At 48.0% G+C, this 13,031-nt stretch overlaps 1 pseudogene; it reads left to right on the top strand.

Moving 5' to 3' along the window:
• Positions 1-1,042: 1,042 nt before the first annotated feature.
• LOC103070157 (phosphoglycerate kinase 1 pseudogene) overlaps positions 1,043-13,031 on the top strand; it is a 13,540-nt pseudogene continuing 1,551 nt past the window's right edge.

The following is a 13,031-nucleotide window of genomic DNA, read 5'->3' as shown; positions in this document are numbered from 1 at the left end:
CGAACCCGTGTCCCCTGCATCGGCAGGCGGACTCTCAACTACTGTGCCACCAGGGAAGCCCTGGCAATTTTGATTGGGCCTCAGAGCAAGAGGGGGCTCTGCAGCAGGTCCAGGCTGTAGTATAAGCTGTCCTGCCACTTGGGCCACGTGAACTGGAAAATCCCATAGTGCTGGAGGAATCTTGTGATAAATGAGAGCACATTGTGGTGTCTCTGACAAGTTGCACTGGGGGAGTTGCAGTGCAGATCTCTAGGCTCTGGAGCAAGGATATGCTATCTGTTGCAAGAAATTATGCACTTTTTGAATGGAAGCTCTTGGCAGGCTACTGAACCTGGGAAGAGACTGAGCATCTTGCCAGAAGTCATCAAATACATGTGCATCCAGAGCTACCTATCATGGACTGAGGGCTGTCATTCCCACCAAGTCATAAGGCTGGAGAATCCCAGCATAATTCATCTTAAAGTGATCATGGTGCAGCTAGGAGTGGGCCTGGGCAGGTCCAGAGGTCCAGAGAACACTAACTGACCAAGTTGAACAGTCTCACATATCACCTGCTTATGTTGCATTGATGCCTCTCTCTAAGCTCATGCCGATGGCCAGGGGTTTCCTATGACCAGTTGGCAAAGGAAGAAAAGAAAATCCAGTCCTAACTCACGGAGGGGTTGACTGGGTCTGTTGGTGTGAGCTGAAAAGAGACTGTTCTGCATTACAGCTCCACTCAGGGGACTCTGAAAAGAATAGGAGGGCAGGAGAAAATCCTCCCCCATGGGCAGAGCTGCAGGCACTGTTTTAGTCTTCCAGTTTGTGAAGAGAGAGAAATGGCTTTAGCTAAGACTATGCTGTGAGTCCTGAGCTGTGGCAAGTGGTTCGGCTGGTGGGTCAGGGGTTTGGATGGAGCAATATTGGAAGATTGGAGATGAGGTGATATGGGAGGAGGGCACACGGCAGGGGGGCCAAAGTGTAGGGGTTGTTACATCACCTATGAATGCCCACCAGAGAGAATCTACTACAGAATCAGGGACTCGACAATCAGCTGGACAGGATGACGTGGCCTGCTCTCAGCCAGTGCCAGCACGGTGGGCCCGTGAAATGGAATCACCATGGTTACAGAAATGAGAACAACGCATATATACCCATCACGGCAGAGCAGATGACCCTGATCGTCATGAGGAGGTAGGCTTGCTGCTGCATCGTGGGGACAGGAAGGAATAGGTTTGGAAATTAGAGGATTTATTGGGACCATATCTTGGTGCCCAGTTTTAGCTGTAGGTGGGCAATTATTGCAACTACAGACTGATAAGAGCATGGTAACCAAGGGTTCAGACTTTTCAGGGATAAAAGTCTGTCCATTTCAGCAAACAAGCCACCTAGACCAGTAGAAGTGCTGGTGGAGAGTGGGGGCAATCTAGAAAGAATGGTGGAGGAAGGAGATGATGAATATCAGTTCCAGCCTAGGGGCCAGCTGCAGTGGTGAGTGGGGGGCTGCTTTTCTTCTAATGGTCCCACACCAGCCACTCTCTTTGGAAGACTGCCACCTGGTAACTACACTGCTTTGCCCACAGGTGCAGAGCCCAGAGGTGCCAGGGAGTTTCCATTTCCTCAGGGGCCCCCTTAGCCAAGGGCTGACAGAGTTTGTGAGCATGAGGTCCAGCTCCTTGCCTCGATGGGGACAAACTCACAAGTCTCTCCCTCGTGAGACTCCGCCTGAAATCTCACAACCTTGGGTCCTTCCCTTTCCATGGCCTGCTTCCCTCACTCTCCTATCAGTTTCTTCCAGGGCCGGTCTTACTAAACCACCTGTCCTTAGAATCTTCCTCTCAGAGTCTGCTCTGGGTAATCTCCCACTACTTAACGGGGAGATTAACAGGGGGGTAATAATAGGTCACATTCACTGGGCATCTACCATGCGCAGGGCACTGTGGTGAGAGCTCTTACATTACCAGGTCCACCGAATCCTCCAGAACTCCCCGCTCCCCGACCCCAGGTGCTGAATAAACTCTCAGCAGCAGAGCTTAGGGCTGTAGGGCACAGGCCCAGGAGCCCAACTATCTGGGGTCAAATTCTGGTTCTGCCAATGACTGGCTGTGTGACCTTGGGCAGGTTCCTTTCCTCATCTGTAAAATGGGGATAATAATAGGGCCCACTTCACGGGCTGTTTATGAAAATTCGAGGAGTTAATGTAAAGCATTGGATGCTTTGTAGATGTTTGTTAAATGAACAGATATTTCACAAGGGGCAAGTAAGACTGAGAAGGATTAATGAACTTGCTCAAGTTCACCCAGCTAAAGGGGCAAAGTCAAGATCTGTATGATTTCAAAATCCAGTCTCTTAACTACGACTGTATGCCACCTCTGGTCAGGCCTACTGCTCCTTCGTTCCCCTTAGCATATTTCAAAAGCCCCGCTTTTCTCCAAGACCACCCATCGCCGGCTGGTCTTTGCTGGGAGAGCACAGGAGGAGCCTGGGTCTCCCTGTGGCCGCCCTTGTGGTGAGGCTCTCTATCACTGTGGATATTGTCTTGTCTTGGAGGTGCTGCTATGTGTTAATTCTCAAGGGGATCTCTCCACAGACCTTCATTTTCTTTATTTCATTGTCACCCCCCTTGTCATACCTCCCAAAAAAGTAGAGAGAGACTTTCCTTCACAACTGAAGTGATAGCTTATGAGAACTCTTTTTCTTTTTTAACTCGGAAATCCTTTTCTCAATTGCCAAGGTAAATGAGATAATAATTTAAAACATATGGAAACATGTAAGGGGGGAGGGAAGTGAGAAAACTCTCACTTGCCACCCGTGTGGCTTTCTGAGGCTGCTTCACTCACCCAGCCTTGGCTCACTGGGGCTGTCACCGGCCTCCCCTTGGACTTTGGGATGACACACCTGGCAGGCTTGGTGAATGTCCTTATAAGGCAACTGCGGTGCCGCCCCCGTGGCTTCCCTGGCCTGCTTTTCACTAGGGCAATGAAGCAATGTCCCTGAACTGGGAAGGGAGGAGACAGCTTGCTCTTAATTCTCTAATAGCCCCGCTCAGGCGGCTCTATTTCCTCTTCTGATGGTTTGAATGTGAGAAATCCAACTACAGGAGAACCTTAAGAAGGAGGCCATTTATTTCCATGCTATTCACTGAGCAAAATGTATTAGGCAGCTGCTATATGCCATGCTCTTTAATCTCATGGGGTCACATGAGGATTATTTACAGGAAAGGGAAGAGATCCAGATGTGGTGCTGAGCTTCAAGGCTGCCTGGGATCCAACATTAGTTTCATTGTTTTTTATTTTTGTGAGGCCCTCAAGGTCCACGCAGGTCCCAGGACTTGGGAAGGGAGGTAACTCCTTTTGTTAGATAGGAGAAGGGACATCGAATATTTAATGTCATAGGTACCAAGCCCAGTGCTTTACATCCATCACCTCATTTAATTCTCAAGGTTATCTGTAAAGTAGGTATTTGCGTTTACAGTGGAATTTCCCTGAAATGTCTACTCTGATCTATCTGGCTGCTCTCTACATCCCAGAGTCAGCCAGGATGAGGCCCCTTGGGTTATTTACATTTTAACCTCAAAGGGTGTTTTCTGTTTTTCAGCCTTAATACTTACAGCTCAGATCAGTCCCCAAGGTTTCCTCCCAGCTCAGATACCCAAATCAGCTGCTCCCACCCATGGCAAGTGCTCAACTCCCGGCTGCCCACAGCCACCAGGGGCCCAGGAGGCCTGGCTGACCTGCAATTCCACCTCCCCACCCATCATGAGGGGGAGGCGGGGAGGCCCCAGACCTTCTATGACTTCAACTCTGGGCTCCCGGCTCACACCCCATGCCGTCCCCTTCAGTTAGTCTGCTCGGGATCCAGCTTCTGTGCTGGGTGAAAGACCAAGATCACGTTGATGCTGGGGGTTTCCTAGGGTTTCACCTTCTTTGGAGAACAGGCGCTTCAGACATAAACGTCTTTATGACCCAGAGGCTAGATTAATTCCCCCTGCGACGCGCTCTCTCCCATCTCCTCTTTCACAGCTCTTAGCACACATTTTTCTCTTGAACTGCCGGGAGAAAATTGCACTGGAAAATCTGGAAGCGTATCTAGATGGCTTCTCTGGGTACGAAATTTCAACCACCCTCCCCTCTGCCAGTTTCCCCCTCCGTCACCTTCCTCCATCCTCGCCTTGCTGTCTCCACTCTGGCCACACTGGTCTCTTGCTGCTCCTTAAACATCCAAGGCTAGGGTTGCCAGACAAAATACAGGTTTCCCAGTTACATTTCAGTCTCAGATAAACAACAAATGATTTTTTAGTATAAGTATGTCCCCAGTTAAATTACTTCTTGTTTATCTGAAATTTAAATTTAACAGAGTGTCCAACCTTTGCTTTCTTTCTCTTTTCTTTTTTTGCTAAATCTGGTGACAATGCCAAACTCATTCCCGTCACTGGGGATGTTTGTCAGTCACATGACTCTCCCCCTCACTGGACTCTGGCCTTGGTCCAGATGCCTTGTCTTCAGGGAGGCCTCCCCTCGTCCCCGCATCTCCAAGCATGGCTCCATCCCGACCTTCCACCTCCCCTTGCCTTATTTCCCCCTCAGCAGCACCTGCCTGACTTGCCCTCGCATGTGTGTTTTCTGTCCATCTCTCCACAAGCACGATCACGTCATTAAGTCAGGGATTCACATCAGTTTTGTTCACTGCCATGTGCCCAGTGTCTAGAACAGGGCCTGGCACAAAACAGTCACCCCAAGCCACCTGTTGAATGAATGGATTATTCTGCATGATCAGGAGAGAGAATTTTGATTTTTCCCAGTCAGCCCAAGAAAGAGAAGGTAAGAGAAGAAGGCCCTGAGATAAGAGGGGGAAGAGTCGGGGGGGGGGGGGGGGAGAAAGACAGAGGCGACAGACAGACAGAATGAATTGAGAGAAGAGGCAGGATGCAGTCTGAGACCGCTCTCATCTGCGGGTGACTTCAGAAGTGTGGGAGCCCACGCAGCTGCTAGAAGACATTTGCACGGAGGGGCCATACAGTGCATACGATGTAGACTTTGAGAAAACAGGCTTTGCCACAGACTCAAAATTTGAGTCTGGGCTCCACCACTTAACACTTGTAAGGCTTTAAGCACGGGATGCACCTCTGGGCCTCAGTTTCCCTATCTGTTAAATGGTAATAACAATATTACCCAGTCGTGGAGCAGTTGGGAGGCGTAAATGAGATACATGTGTCAAGCACGTAGCACCAGGTCTGACCCCTGGCAAGTGCGGAAGAGAAAACAGCTGCCAGTGCTCCTGCCATCACAGCCATGCTCCTCCTGATCATGAAATTACGCCCCCCACCCCATGATTGCCTCTTCAATTTTTACTGACTCTCAGTTGATGACCATTTTAAAAAAAGAAGCAGTGGTTTTGTTTTTGTTCTTTTTCGGTAATCACTGTGGCCCATTAGAGATTAGAGAATAGCTGGCGGGTGTGCTCTGGGTGCTGAGAGGCCAGTGTCGCTCTTCTGCCTGTGGAGTGACTCACCCCTCATGCAGCCCCAGGGATAAGTCTCTGCACTCAGGTGGCTTGGAGGTTTTGGGAAATAGTTGCCACCAGTGTTAAACCCAGAGTGTCAGAGGCCCCTGTCGCTGAGCACACAGGACAGGACAGGGTGCAGCCTGTCCGATCTTGACATGTGCTGGCTCTGTGACCCCTGCACCCCTTAACTACTCAGCCACACGTTCTTCCTGTGGAAAACAGGATGGTGTTTCCTGGTCTGTCTTTCTTCCAGGTTTGGATGACCACGAAATGAAAGAGGCTATGACAAAAGCTTTGGCAACCCTAAACTGCTATATAAAGCCCAGATCATGTCATCAGCATTGTCTTCATGACAATGACAGCAGTGTCTGCATGACAAGGGGGAGGGGGTCCTGACTAGCTGACTGGGGATCATGGGCTCTGTGGACATCTTGGTGTCACCCACTCCCTGTACCTCATAGACACACGCCCTTTTCCTGGTGCCAGGATCAAATACGACTCAGTGATGTGTCCTCGGGGCGGGGGTTAAAATGACACAAGGCCCTCATTCCTGGGAGCTCCACCACTGCACCCCCCGCAGTCAGGCCAGCAGGTGTCTGCCAGATGTGCGAAGGCAGGAAATTAGCGCCAGCTCTGAATAAACATCTTTGCACTTTGCTATATTGGTAACTGGCTGTACTTTTGTAGGAGTGGACACACTCCTGGAAGTCCCCCGGTTCCCAGCCCCGATGAGACACACACGCTCCAGCCCCTCCCCATCCTAGCCTCACCGTTTCTGGGGAACACTCATTCTTAGGTGGCAGCACTGTCCAGGGCCAGACAATGCCTCCTGCAGCAGACAGGCCGGCTCAGGATGTACTGGTGCCCATGACCTCAGCTTGTGGGCCCGGGCCTTGGCCCAGCCCATAAAGCCAAGTCACCTCTGAGAAACAACCTTCTCTCATTTGGCCAGAGCCAGCCCCCAACTACAGCAGGCAGGGTCCTTGCCTCAGGCTCTTCAACTTAATGCATTTATAAGACAAATATTAACCAAGTGACTACTATGCACTATGTACTAGGTGCTAGGAACTCACCAATGAACAAAACCAATACTGAATTTCCCTTCCTTCATGGAACTTCCATTCTAGTGTGGGGAGGGGAGGGGGGACAGAAAAAGTAAATAACTAGATTCTGAAGTGTGTAAACAGATGACAAATGACGTGGAACATTAGCAGGGTGAAGAGTGTAAGGGTGAGTGCAGGGGGAAGGGAGCAGCAGGTTCCACGGGGAGGTCCACAGAGAATGTACCACCTGAGTCAACACCAAGGAGGTGAGCACCTGGGAGGGGAGCTGGGAAACATTCCACGAAGGGGGAACAGCCAGTGCAAAGGCCCTGATGCCTTGGCCACCGCCTGGTGTGTTCAAGGAATCAGGAGACCAGTGCCTAGAACCCAGTGAGCGGGGGAAGTTGTGATTTGGGAAACTAGCAGTGGCCAGGTGTGGAGAGCAATCCTGGCAGGTGGCAGCAGGAGAAAAGTGGTTCAGAATCAGCTGGTGGCAAGGGCTGGCTCTGGTTTGGGAATCCTTGAAGCCTTCATAATGTGGGAATGCCTTCGTTAAGGAAAAATATGAAATTACAAATATGAAATTAAGCACAGGGTTTTGGAAATGCAAGCGAGGGCCCCTGAAGCTTAGGTTCCTTAACTTCCTGCTGGTGGAGCTGTGGACCCAAGGCCTGTGCTTGGGATGGCTCCGGAGGGCCCCACTCACCCCAAGGCAGCACCCTCCTCCCTCTCTCCCTCCCCTACAGCATTGCCCTTCTGTGACTTCTCTCCTGGTCCAAGCTTCCTGTGACATCCATCTCAACCAGTGTTTGCACAGATAGCAATGGGGACAGAGAGAGGACCTGAGGGACCTCCGTGTCCCCAGCCTGGCCACATGGGTCAGAGTCCAGCCAGCAGGGATGACAGTGACAGAGAGGGTGGCAGGAAAGCCCCCCTAGGAGGGGAAGGACAGGAATCACGTCTCCGCAGAGGACATTTCTCTGATTTTGTGGTTCTGTCCCCATCCAGGAAAATAAACCAGGAGGGCAAGCGCACACTCAACATGAAAGGAGGCTGGGGTCCTCCTCCAGGCCCCCCACTGTGACCCTTCAGGGAGTAGCTGCACGGGGCTGGGTCCCAGAAGATGAGCTGGGGGACTCTCTTAAGCTGGCTGGTGAGCGCCACCCAGGGAGGCCTAGGCTCTGCTTTGGAAACCAAGAAGGTGTTGGGGACAGGAGTGGAGCAGGCAGGGAGAGAGAAGAAAGGAATTATTCAGAGTCCAGTTATGAACTATTAGCAGTGGGGTAAGAAACCAAGATGTTTGGGGGAGTAGTCACTACGTTCCTCTATGTGATGTGGCTTCTGCGGGGCCTGGTTAAATATGAACTATGCCCTCCCTCCCTTCCTCTCTCCCTTCCTTCCCTCCTTCCTTCCTTCCTTCCTCCCTCCCTCCCTCCCTCCCTTCCTCTCTCCCTCCTTCCCTTTCTCTCTCCCTCCCTCCCTCCCTCTCTCCCTCCCTCTCTTCTTTCTCTCTCTTTCATTCATTGATGAGAAAAGATCCCATTTAAAAGTAGCTGGTGTATGTAGACCCTTCCCAATTAAAAAAAAAAATCATAATAATTTTTCTTTAAAGTGCCAATTGCTATCTTTGTCTAGATAGAGACATTTAAGCAAGTTTGGATATGGTATGGAAATTTTGATTAATTTGTTTGAATGGGACTCTTTTTTTTTTTTTTTTTTTTGCGGTACGCGGGCTTCTCACCATTGTGGCCTCTCCCGTTGCGGAGCACAGGCTCCAGACGCACAGGCTCAGCGGCCATGGCTCACTGGCCCAGCCGCTCCCCGGCATGTGGGATCTTCCCGGACCGGGGCACGAACCCGTGTCCCCTGCATCGGCAGCCGGACTCTCAACCACTGCACCACAAGGGAAGCCCTTAAATGGTACTCTTGTTGTAATACAATCCTTTGTCTTTTGGAATACATCAACCAAGAAGCATTTATAGCACAGCTGCTATATATGCAGTTTTATTTTAGGGCCTCCTTATTCAAGGAGGTTGAATCCAAAATCATACTCCTGGAGGTGATTTTGGTCTGGCTGTGAAGTCAGTGCTTATGCCTGTGGGAAGACGGGTCGATGGCGCCATGGCATTGCTTCTCAGGCCTTACATTTGGCTATTTCTCTTCTTATTCAATGCGTTTTCCCTGGACTGTCGCACCCACACCCGAGACATCACCACCCTCTGTCAAGCTTTCAGTGCCAAATCAGTCTCCAGCCTGACTTCCCGCTACCTCCCAGGTGCTTTTCCAGGATGCAGAGGACTGCAGGCTCACTCCCTGAAACCCCCTCTCCCTCTGGCCTTTGGGGTGGCCTGCCTGAAACACACACATCTGACCACAGCCCTGGTCTAGCCAGGAGCTTCCACTGGTCACACATCAGAGGTCCAAAACATCCAGAAATGTAACTTGTTTTTCAAGTAAAATATTGCATTGAACACCAGTAGAAGAAAGATGGGAAGTTATTTTATTGGTAGACATGTACTTTACAGGCAAATGTTTATATTTTTTTGCTCTAAAGCCAGCCACTCTGAATAATGAGGCTATTTTCAAAAGCATAAACATTTGACATTTATGGTCATGGATGCCCTTGCAGTTTTTATTTTTTAATTCATTAATTATTTTAGTATAGGTGATTTACAATGTTAATTTAGTTTCAGGTGTACAGCAAAGTGATTCATATATATATAGATATAGAGATAGATAGATAGGTAGATAGATAGATAGATATAGATATAGTCTTTTTCAGATTCTTTTCCATTATAGGTTATTGCAAGGTATTGAATATAGTTCCCTATGCTATACAGTAGGTCCTTGTTTTATCTATAGTAGTGTGTATCTGTTAATCCCAAACTCCTAATTTATCCCTCCCCCACCCTTTTCCCCTTTGGTAACCATAAGTTTGTTTTCGGTGTCTGTGAGTCTATTTCTGTTTTGTAAATAAGTTCATTTGTATCCTTTTTTTAGATTCCATCTATAAGTGATATCATATACTTTGTCTTTCTCTGTCTGACTTACTTCATTTAGTATGATAATCTCCAGGTCCATCCATGTTGCTGCAAGTGGAATTATTTCATTCTTTTTTATGGCCGAGTAATATTCCATTGTATACATGTACCACATCTTCTTTACCCATTCATCTGTCAATGGAAATTTAGGTTGCTTCCATGTCTTGGCTATTATAAATAGTGCTGCAATGAACAATGAGGTGCATGTATCTTTTCAAGTTAGAGTTTTCATCTTTTCTGGATATATGCCCAGGAGTAGGATTGCTGGATCATATGGCAACTCTATTTCTAGTTTTCTAAGGAACCTCCATACTGGTCTCCATAGTGGCTGCACCACTTTACATTCCCACCAACAGTGTAGGAGCGTTCCCTTCTCTCCACACCCTCTCCAACATTTATTATTTGTAGACTTTTTGATTATGGTGCACTTGCAGTTTTAGATCAGCCTCAGCATCCAACTTATTCCTGTATTTGTTTCTGTTGTCCAGTGTTGAGAAAGTTTGGCTCAAGATATAAGTAATAAAACTAGCAACATCTTTATGTTTTATTTTAACACATCTTGCCTTGCCATCTCGGGATGCTCTTAATTAAACAAATCCAAGATCTTGAATGCAGAGTAGGAGAAAATGTTGAGTCTAATATTGAATCATTAACAATATCTAACTGCTTTCATTGCTTATGTTAAATGTAAAATTCACATCAGAAATAGCTCAAATTTAAGATAGGTGCTCATGCAGTATTATCCTGACTGCACAGCTAACCATTATGCAGTAGGGAGTGAATGTGATTACCTAGGTTTTGTCAGCCTGCATTTGGTTATTCAGTTTATCACGGTCATGTATCTGTACAAATTGATGCAAGAGGGCATACACAGACCTGGATTTTAAGAAGTCACCCGTAAAGAGCTACAGTCTTTCTAATCAGTGACACCTTTATTAAATATTCAAAATCATGAACCAAATCAGAAGAAAAAATCAATTCTTACTGTATCAAAGAGCATTTGCCCAGCGACATGAATTAGTGCATTTGTGGTCTCTGATATGTTAGCATTTGATATAAAGCACATGTGACTATGTTGATATAAAATCACAGTTGATTTTTTAGTGATTTAAAGTACATATTTTGGGTACCTTTTTTTAAAAAAAAAAGAAAAATCCATGGACAGGGTCCAAAAGCCAAAAGATAAAAGAAGGATATTTAGTGACAAATAAATCTCCCTCCACCTCATCCTCAACCAGTATTGTTCTCCCCAGTATTTTTCTTCACTGTTACCAGTTCCTTTGAATCCTACCAGAGACATTCTGTGTGTGTGTGGGAGTGTGTCTTAATTTGGGCTACCCTAGAAACAGACCTTGACACAAGGATTTAAATGAAGCTATTTATTTGGGAAGAGCTCCCAGGAGACTCCTGCAGGGGCTGGGGGTATGAGAATGGGGACGGAAGGCAGCCAATAAAGGGAAGATCATCGAGTAAATTCCACCATGAACAAACAGAGAGTAATGCCACCAGGGAACTCTGGGAGCCAGCATAGGACACGTGGCCCAGTATTATTTCTCTTGTGGGGAAATGAAGCTGGTAATTTATAACCAACTGCATTGTTTGAGGGCTGTGTGGTGTGGGCAACCAGCCATGCGGCCAGGCACAGTGGACCCTGGTGGTCAGAGAAAACTCTCAGTCAAAGAAATGCAAGAGCTGGCCCTTTAGAGTGTGCAGGCGTGCCCTGAAATGGTAAGGAGCACGAGGTATGGGCAGGGCACCAACAGCATCTGCTACAACATTCTCCTAAAAACATTTGAATGAAATTTGAACCAAACATTTGCAGCAACCGTGGCCGAGCCCCGCGATTGCCAGGCTTCCACAGAGCCCAGTCTGAAGGCCATTGGCATTCGTGGCAGCAGCGAACGAAGCTTTCCAGGGTCTGGCTCCTGTCAATTACTTCTGGTTCCTTTCCCTCCTTAATCACAGTCAAGTTGTCACCCAGTGATACAAGTGATTTGTGCTGGTGGGCCCCACCGGATGGTGGAGCACACCTCCCTGCCTTTTCTCATGATGCTGTCTTGGCCTGGGAGCACCCTTTCCCTTCCTCTTAGCTGCCTAGTGCTACTTGTTCTCCAGATTCAGGTGAGTAGAAAGAATAAACTTTCCTTTTGGTGTAGTAGAGGGCTCACTGAGGCATTTAGCCCAGAGCCTGACAGAGACTATGCTCTTAGGGGTGATTATCTGCCCATATCCCCATCTGTCTTATGCCTTGGGGAACCTTCCCTGTCACCCCTGGGCTAGATTGGGATTCCACTCTGCTCACTGTCCTAGCACCCTGGGCTCACCTATTGGAATGACCTGTTTGCCTGTCTGTCTCCCCCAACTGTACCAGGAACTCCTTCAGGGCAGCAAGCAGGCTTTGCTCACCTCTGAATCCCCGTTGCAGACAGTATGGCTCAGTAAATGCTTTTGAACAGAATTCAACAGAGGGCACTGCACAGTGCCCCTTCTTTGCAGTATTTGTAGGAATCCTGAGGGAGCAATTGCTGCAGACAAGGTGGCCCTGGAATGTATGTTAGGTGGCCTTGAATAAGACACATGCCTGTAAAGGAGGTTGCTGCCTCCTTCCTGGGGAGAGACCTGTAGACCTGCTCCTTAATTTGGCATGCAAGATTGTTTCTGCTCTTTTCATTTTTGTATTTGTTTAATGGATAGTCAGTCCCTCAGTCCATAAATATTTTCTGAGTCCCTACGATTCTGGGCACCATTCTAGGGGATGGAGATATAGGGGTGCACATGACAGAAGGAGGTCCCACCCCAAAGAACTTCCCTCCCTTGGAAGGTGTAGAATAGTACAGAATGGAATATTCATTCGGACTAGCCCGCTGTCACTGGCGGGATCTGAAGAATCTGGAACAAGTGGGGCTCATCAGGGCCTGGCTGATGGAAACCTCAGGCAGTTGTAAGTAAAGGCACGGGGGCAGACATCCCAGTAGCAGGAGGGAACCAAAGGAGGTCAAGGACAGCCTTCATTTAGAAACGTAGTGAACGCATCTGTGGTCAGCATATTGGAACTCACAAAGAGATAGAAGCCTCAGTCCGTCCCTGTGAAGATCTGCTGTCTACAGTGGGAGAGGAAAGTCACAGTTATCCTGAGGATTATCAACCAGTAAGGACCATCCAGGCAACCATTTTTAAAGACTTTTTATGTGAAAATAACTATAGACTCGAAGAAAGTTGCAAAAAATAGTACAGAGAGGTTGTGTGTACCGTCACCCAATTTCCCCCAGTGGTAATACTTACATAACTACAGGACAATACCACAGCCAGGAAACTGACATTAGTAAAAGGCACAGATCTCGTTCAGATTTCCTTTGTTTTACATATGAGTCTACAAAATCGTTTCACATGTGTAAATTCACATAACAACCATCACAGTCAAGATACAGAACAGTTCTGTCACCACAAAGATATCCCTGGTGCT

This window comes from Lipotes vexillifer, unplaced genomic scaffold, assembly GCF_000442215.2.
Source record: "Lipotes vexillifer unplaced genomic scaffold, Lipotes_vexillifer_v1.1 scaffold905, whole genome shotgun sequence".
Lineage (NCBI taxonomy): Eukaryota > Metazoa > Chordata > Mammalia > Artiodactyla > Lipotidae > Lipotes > Lipotes vexillifer.
The sequence above is the reverse complement of the archived record's forward strand: the minus strand, read 5'-3'. Positions and strand labels throughout refer to the sequence as shown.